General features: G+C 38.9%; 1 pseudogene; it reads left to right on the forward strand.

The window, feature by feature from the left end:
* LOC136373922 (fibrillin-2-like) overlaps window positions 1-2,401 on the forward strand; it is a 94,445-nt pseudogene extending 92,044 nt beyond the window's left edge.
* Window positions 2,402-8,991: the final 6,590 nt, after the last annotated feature.

Raw genomic sequence — 8,991 nt, forward strand, 5'->3', positions numbered from 1 at the left:
GAGATAATTAAAGGGCTTAAGTATCACTTATAAATCCGATACATTAAACACAAATTAACGTTGTGGTAGAGAACAATGGGTAAATTCTGTAGTCCCCAGACTTCAGGGCAAGCTGACTTTGTTCAGTTTCTTTGTAAAATTTGTAAATTAAAATTACATTAGGCTAAAAGCCTTCAGCCAGTGTTTGCATTTCCCTGAGTAAGCCACTCTAATGTGAAGGAAATTAATGCACAGCCCTCCCACCAGGGAAAGGAAAGGGATACAAATTGGTGGCACAAATTGCACACACTTCATTTAGCAGAGACAGTTCATAAAACTGCAGGGAGTAACTAAAACACGTTTTCATACCACAGACACTGTGTCTCAGGGATGAGATTTAACAAAGGCCAGTACCTGCCACTGGATGGAGATGCTGATAAAGAGAATGCTTTGCCCTCTGAAGTGTGTTACGAGTGCAAAATCAATGGCTACTTCAAAAAAGCAGGAAGAGAAGTGCTAACACTGTATGTACCAGCATAAAAAAGCACTGTAATATTTTTCGAGGTATTTTCAGAGATATGACACCACTAGTAAATGGAGGGAATGTTCAAACAGGTCAGATTAAATGGTGAGAATCTCTTTTCTCCCCCTGCCTCACCTAGGTCCTGCTGGCAGTAATAATTTGATAAGAAACTCATCAACGGCTGTGAAAGGATGAAGGTTTTTAAAGCTTGCCAAGATTCCTTTGTAGTGTGGGATGTGTTCTAGTTCCTGAGAGTACATTCAGGGGAATAATTCTCCTTTAATTACAGAGAAATGAGAAACTAGACATGTCTTCAGCATGTTCTTCTGCCAGGAGGAGGTTTGACAGCACTTATAGTCTGGGATAGCTAAACATATCTCCTTGCAGAAGATCATTTTAGTCTTCGTGTCTATTCCGTAGTTGTGCATAGAGGTGAGGGATTAGACCTGGCTGATGGGCGTCTAATATTTACAGAATTGATGAAGTTTTTAGAGAATTAAACTTAAGATTAATTTTTTTTCTTGCTGCATTTTGTGGCCTTATAAGTGTAAGTTACAGGAACTCATATCTAGTTTGTAATTGTTACATCTTGTTGTTACACTTTCAGAATACCATTAACCTTCTCAGTTTCTAGAACTTTCTAGGCAGTAACAGTGACATTCATAAACATCCATGTGAAAAAAGAAACACTTCTCAATCATCATCGTCTATGGGGTTCAGGTATTTACTGCATTACTTGCTCCTATCCAAAAATTTTCCTTATTTTCACTACGCTTTATTAGTTGCATTACATACTGGTACAGTATGGAATTTTCAGAGAAGGTTTCAGGGAATTTCCATGCAGTGCTGTGAAATGCATTTCTGTGTTGTTTCTGTTGGTCATAAGAACATACAGACTGTGGGTCTTGTGTGTAAACACAGTAAGCATATGTGTTCTTCTTGTGGTGGTGCATTCCCCTCTCCTCCTTTCTAGGCTGCAGTGCAATCTAAGAAATCCTTTTTAGGCCTTGGCCTTGAAAAGTAAATCTGGCTTTTGCTGATATCCTGATGATTTTTTAAGTGATCTCAAATGTTTGTTTCTAACACTCTAACACATAACCTCTTTGCAAGCATCAAGTTAAACAGGTTCTCAAAATAATCTGAAGTCAGAGCCTCCTGTTCATTGTCCTTGTAAGGCCTGTTTGATGCCTTTAGGATTCATAGAGTGTGTTGTATGGAATCAAGGTAGAAACTGTTAACTGTTATCCTGATTATTCCCCTCTCCCACTCTAAACACGCTTTCCTCCTCGAGGTGGAGCAGATGAGCTGGGGAAACCTTGACACAGAGTCCCCTGAAGGTGAGAGTGGACATATCCAGGCTGGGCAGCCAGGAGCACATCCTGGAGCTGCTGCCGGCCCTCAAGCACCGTGTGCGCTACGTCATCTCCCACGGCAATGAGCACGGAACCTTCCAGATCCACCTGAGGGACGGCGTGAGCTACCTGCATGCTGTGAGGGGCAGGGCAGTGCCTGGGCTCCATGCCTTGGAGATCACCAGCGTGCCCCTGTATGAGGAGAAGGAGATGGAGCAGCTGGAGAGCAGCCATGAGGACTGCTAGGGGGGGCCCTCAGGATGAGGCTGTGGGTGCACCTCTATTAGCCATGGTCCTGTTCTTCAGCCACTTCTGTTCTGTCTGTACACCTGAGAACATCTGCTTTTCAAAGCTAATCTGCTTTGGAAAAGTGTGTTTTGGGGGAGGAAAGGCAGAGGGGAAGAGCCCTTCCTTTCCATCCTGTCAGGACTGCAGAACCACCTCTTCAGGAGGGTGACTTAAAACTCTGCCATTGTCAAAACTTCTCTTACAGGGGCAAATAATGGTTACTGTATCTTTTATATATAACCTTGATTTAAAGTATATTAAAAAAGCTGAAGTTCAAGAATTCATTATATGGCACTAATGGCACAAAAATGGGAGTTATTCCTTTTCTTTTTAGCAATCTGTAGCACTTCAGGTATTTTGCTTTAGTTCCTAATGAAAAAAATTCCAGAAGTTTATTTATTTTTAATGCAGTAATATATGGAGAAAATAAAAAAATACATAAAACAAAAAGGAAAAGTTGCTTATTTTTCTTTAGTTTTATAAATTTGAGCTATAACATTTTAGAGGTCCTTTTTGAATCAAGGAAAAAAAAAAAAAAAAAAGTTGATTTGAAAAATGTTTTCTTTTCTACTTGGACAAGCATCCAAACAGTATATATGAGTAATTCTAAAATATATCAGAGCTGAAAGATCAGTTAGTAGGATCTTCTGAAGTGGGATATTATAAACTGCTCACATAGTAGGATACTCTAAAGTGCTCTTGCAAATGAAAACTAAGAAAGGAAAAAACGGGGGAAAAAGAGTCATAGAGGACGCGTATCACATTATCAGTCTCTGCAGAGATGGTATTTCACAGCTCAATGGGATTGTGTTCTGAATCACTCACAGCAAATAGTCGAGAAGGCACAAGCCCTGTAGCAAAATACTTGGATTGTTTTTAATCCCCTTAGAACTGCAGAACTGAACTGTGCTGCTCTTCCCACAGTGACCTCATGAGCCAACCCAGGCAACCACACCTCATGCTCAGAAAGCGTTCTCCACAAATTGGCATTAATTCCTGCAGGCAGCTGAAGAAAATGTCTCTTAGAGGAGAATGTTTCACTCTATTTCATGCTGGCTTGAAGCCAGGGTGCATTTCCTGAGCTCTGAATGCTGTATCAGGACTGCCACACCTGAAAACAAGGCAAGTTATGTATTTGAAGTTCCATGTTAGAAATCTCATTAATGCTGTAGTTATACATGCCTCGTTTTATCGTATCTTGTTCTGTAAGAAAGGTGATTGTACAGTGACTTGAGTTTTAGTTTACTTTAGTGATTTTTTTTTCTTTTTACATTTTGTACTGTCATGTGTTAAGTGTCTGTCTCAGTGGTGCTTTCTGTGACAGCTGGTGCGTGTAACTGGCCATGCAACAGAATCTCACATGTGAAAATAACCAAAGCACATCCAGGATTGTTCCAGTTGCATGTAGGTGCTGATCAAAGACTATACTGAGTTAAACTCAGTGATTTTTCTTCTCTTTTGTTGAGTTTGGGGATTTTGAAAATAGATGTTTTAAAAAGAAAACCTTTCTCTTCAACATTTGTATCAGTAAGACAACACTTCTTGCAATAAGCTTATCTGGGGTTATTTTTTGTCCCTTTTTTCAGTTCAGATTTAAGCTGGTGATTGATTTAAAGCAATAGCCAATACTGGGGTCTGGAACCACATTTATTTGACATTACTTTTCAGATATGGTTGTACGGCTTCTCGGTAAAATGACTGACATCGACAGAAATAAAGAGATCTCTAGGGGTCTGATAAATATAAACAGGGCAGCACTGACTTTAAGGCTTAACAACTATAATAGGTGGTTTAGAAGAAGACTACTCTCACTCCAAAATGAGAGCTCTCCAGGAAACACTGCAAGAAAAGCCATCGGACTGCATAGCATCTTGTCCAAATGAGCAAACTCTCAGGAGAGAAAGTAGTAGCAGCACTCATCCATGACTTCTCTGAGGCTACTGATTCTGGAGGACTTTATTGGCAGGGATTATTTACATGTGCTGTGTACACTTGTTAGATTTTTGTAGCTTTTTTTTTTTTTCTTTTTTTTTTTTTTTTTTTTAAGAAGCTATCAGATAACACCTGCACTGACTAATTACACAGTAAGTGCAAGGTACAACAAAAGTCCTGTCTCTTTTCTAAAAAGGCAGCATTATCATCCAGCATTGTAAATTGTACAAGACAGATGTGCACAATCCCAGAAGGAAGTCACTCCCAGCTTCAAATCCAGATGAAAAAATAACTTGAATTAAAAATCCCAAGGAAGAAATCCAAAATGTCTTCACAATCCAGCCTATCACAGTATATAGTTCTATACCAATTTCTCTAAATTCTACCTTTTCATAGCCCCTTGTCTTTTAATGAGAAGGCTGACCACACATGCACAGACAGACTGGTGTAGGAAGCCAGAGCCCCCAGTCTGTTGCTAAAAGTAAAATGAAAATCTGGCTATTTAAAGAGAGCCTCCAATGTCTTGTGGCATCTGATACCAAGATTTTTGACTAATGGTAAGACCTGAGGTAGGTATAGGCAGCAGGGACTTCAGTTATAACTGTCTATATTGTGCAGTATAGACACAGGTTTGATTGAAGCCTTTTAGTACAATAATCATCATAATTTTAAAAAAAATATTATATTACTTGCATAAATATTGTTTACCATCTTCAATTCCACAGGACAAAGTAGTGTAAAAGGCTCAATTAGGCTCATACAATCCTTTAGTACATAAACTGTTGGCATAACTAGGCATAGGCAGTCAGCATTCTGGAAAGGGCCATGGGATTCTTATATGGGATTTTATTGCTCTGACTTGTAAGCAGCAGTCACACATTCGATTGAGATCTGCAGATGACAGCTGAAAGGTCTTTGTGCTGAACCTACAGAAGAACTCATGAGTGGCAGTGCACTGCAAAACTAAATAACAGCAAAAAATCTCACTACGTGAGTGTGTTTCTTAATTCTTCCCATGTGTAATAAATTAAGCTTACACACCTAAACTAAACTGAAGCTGCAGCACAGGCATGCCTTATACTCAAGAAAAGGGCTGGGTTTATGAACTTCACTCTGAGGAGGTGGATATTCACACTTTTTAAAGCAGGAGGAAATGGAAATGTGAGAGGGAAGAATATCCATGTATCTAAGATAAAATCCCTGGTCCCTATTGTGGCTGTTCATATGTTTGACACTTAACTGCTGTAGCAGAGATAGGAAATAAGTTCTTTGCTCCCACAGAATTACAGAACTGGTGGAGGAGGTAGTTTCTCACATGTTCTAAGAAACCAACCACATGTCAGCCTGGGTGGTCGCAGAGAGGTCTCATGTGTGTACTTGGGCATGAGTGGGCCTCTTCCTTGCCTGGGCTTGTCAAAAATAAGATTGTTACCCAAATCCTATGAAAATGTCAGGAAAAATACGACCTGCTGTCGACGACACTGTCTTGTTTGTGTTAGCAAGTCAGGCTTGGCTTTGTTCTTGGCCAGGGTTTGTGAGTGTGGTCATATTTTCAGCCTCCACACTGAAGAAGAGGCAAAGCTTTTTCACTCACTTATACATTTTTTCCAAACAGTGAAATTATTGTAAGGTTCCAAACTACATAATTCATTAATTAGTGCTGTTTCCTCTGTTGGTTATTGATTTTTATTCTTCATACTATTTTGGCCCATATTTTTAGTTCTTTTATCATCTTTTTCTCAGGGAGTCACCAACTTCCCAGGCCTTCATCTCCTCTATATCTTCTGGTTACTCCAACAATCCTTGAAGTGCCATGAATTTAGGATCCCAGATGGCCAATCTTCACCTCTCTTTGGCTTTGTTTATTGAAGCCTGTCAGCATTAGTTTTAGCAAAATTAAGTTAGCAGTGATTTAATGCACAAAGGAACAATAAGAATCTGTGAAGAAACCTAACTAGTGCTGGCTAAAAGTGGTCTCTGCTTACAATTAATTAAAGCAAATAATTAAAACTTAGTTAGGAAAGTGATAGCATTTCTATTTCTACTCATTGCCAAAACCAGACCTCCAGGGACAAAGAATGCCAGCAGGAGCAGCTCTTGGTGTGCCATCCCTTTGATGCCTCAAAAAGCAGTTGTATACACAAGCAGGATTTTTTGGTACATTTTAAAATCCTGTGACTAGAGACTTTTTTTACATAAAGTAAATATGCAACACTTTTCTGCAGTTTTGTTCAACTCTGGTATTTCTATATTGCTCATATACTTACAGAAATACTTGGTATTTCTGTGCTTCAAGCTCTACAATTTCCTGAACAATGTAGACTCAAAAACTCCTGTCAGTTGCCACTAAGATTTGCCCCTGGGCAAGATTGCTAAGAAGCTGCCAAAAAAAAAAAAAAAAAAAAAAAAAAAAAAAAAAATTAAAAAACAAAACAAAAATGCACATGGCTAGGCAGACACTCCCTCTTCTCTGCAATGATGAGAACTGATGAATTACTGTCACCACTACATCTGAATTCTGGAAATACTTGGAATTTTAGTCCATATCACCAAACTTGTAGCTGAAAATGATCTGTGTTTCCAAGGCCTGGCCTGTGGTTTTGAATCTGAAGAATAAATACACATTCAAAAAAACAGGATCTGATGCCCAGTTTACTTATTTAGCAGAAAGAATAGTGATGTACATAAATGAGGGAAATACAAGGGCCTCTGTGAGTTCTGTAAAATAACTTGTATCTCCAGGCCTTGCTGTTCTTCATGTGGAGAGAGCTACGCAGAGGATGGAGAGGGAGAATATCAAATTACCATCCGACCATAACATTCAGATGAACACTGAATTTTTTTGAAAATCATTAGCTTTAAGGTAAAAGTCAACACACAGAGCAACTGTAACACTCAAAGGCACAAATTTCACTGTTGTTCTGTCTGCTCCAGAAAAATCAACTGAAAGAAGGCTGAAATGGACTGACTAAAAACTTACCAATTCAACAGAAACCCTGGCAAGTAGTTCACCCCCAAGGTTAAAAGGCAATTGAACTGTTCTCCGCAAATCATACTACATTTATGAAAGCCACGAATTCCTAAAGATCAGAAATAAAAGTTTTGAGCATGTGAGGTAGACATTTGAGAAGAACTGCTCCCACACAACACTGGCAGTCACAAATGGTCTGAATAAGGTGTAAACATTTAACATCAACACGAAAAAGTTGTGTGGTACAAATACAGCACATCTGGTGTGCTATAATTGAGTAGGAAACTTAGATCATAATTTTGTGCACATATTTTTACCTGGGCATATGCACAGCCATAAAGAAGCAATGTCAAGAAGCAGTCAGACCTGGTAATTCTGAAACAAACTGGCAAAATCCAACAATTCCTCCCTCTTCCAAATGGTCTTTTAAACTTGTATAGCCTTCATATTTTATGCTTAATTTCTTAAAACTAAGATTAGAATGCCAGCCCCAGTACCCTGCTTGAGTCCTTCACATCAAGCTACTCTCATTTCCAGGCCCTAGTTTTAGGGATAACCACAATCTTCCGGTCTAGATTGAAGTCTGCAATCCCACACCGTCTGATAATCATAGAGTTTCTTTTCCCCCCTCATCTAAATTACTCATAAATTATCTAAACACTAGCTTAACAATTTCTGGTTAAAATTTAAACAATTTCTGTAAAAAAAAAATTTACTTTTTTTTTTTTTTTTTTTTTTTTTTTTTTTTAGTACTGTAAAATGACAACCAGTGTTTGGCTAGATGCCTTCTTTTCATGGCATTGTTTCAAACACATAGCTGGAAGACAGAAAACCCACAGTTAAAAATCAAAATTCAACTTGAAATGCCTTGTTAAATCTATCAAGTGTCGCACAGAGCTTAGACAAAATACATTAAAATTTTAAAAAACCCAACTACAGTATTTTTAAGGCCTAACTCACTGCCTTAGTTCTCTGTCCCTCAATCTTGATCAGTTAAATTAATCACCAGACAGTTCTGTCAGCAGCAGCCAGCCACACCTTTGGAAAGTACAATGTGTTTCTCCACAGGCCTCTGAACTTTTGTAGAAAAACACTTTTCTGAATCGTTCATTGAATCCTTGGACACAGCATTTTAGTTTTTTTTAATTTCAGCATGCCTAAAACTCAGTGAAATCCTTACATTGTGTACTGTTTTTATACAGACCAAGCACAGGGTGATGGTCTCAAATAGCTGTTCTTGAATTAGAGCTGAGAATCATTGGGATGGCTCCTGATGTAGCTCCTCTATTAATATCACTCAATGGAAAATACCGAGTATACCAGACATGCCATTCATTAAATTGTTTGAAATTCGTCCTTTCTTATCACATGTACAGAAATGTATTTCTAAGTGTTCCACACAATAATAATGAGATCCATCCAGCTCCAAAACAGCTGTTTTCTGACTAAACAGCAGCTGCCAGGGAACCAGTTTTCAAGGCAAGATGGAGCAGAAGATGACTGTTTGAAAATAAATTTTATTATTATATGTGACTTCTCAGCTGCTGAGAACACAGATGTAAATTTTATAAACACACACATCTCAAATATGAGAGTTTGTGGAATATGGAGCTAATCACAAATGAGTCTTTTTTCTTGCTGGATGAACTGAGTTACACCCAGCATTTCCTCAGCCTAAACCTCTTTTCCCATGAAAAAGGAGCCACACTTGTTTCAGGCGGCGCTGAGCAGAATGTGATTAAATGGCCTGAGCTGGCTCCTGTGTTTGTGTTTGATGTCCTGGCTGCTCCTTTGATTTCCCCAACCTCCTTCAATGAGAGGAAAACTGAGCTGCCCTTCCTCAGGACTTGTGCTCCTAAGGAAAGTACAGTCCAGAGGAAGGGCCCAAGGAAAACAAAACACAGCAACCAAGCCCTGAATGGAGCACCAGCAAAGAAAATGCATGA

This window comes from Sylvia atricapilla, chromosome Z (genome assembly GCF_009819655.1).
Source record: "Sylvia atricapilla isolate bSylAtr1 chromosome Z, bSylAtr1.pri, whole genome shotgun sequence".
In the NCBI taxonomy this organism is placed as follows: domain Eukaryota; kingdom Metazoa; phylum Chordata; class Aves; order Passeriformes; family Sylviidae; genus Sylvia; species Sylvia atricapilla.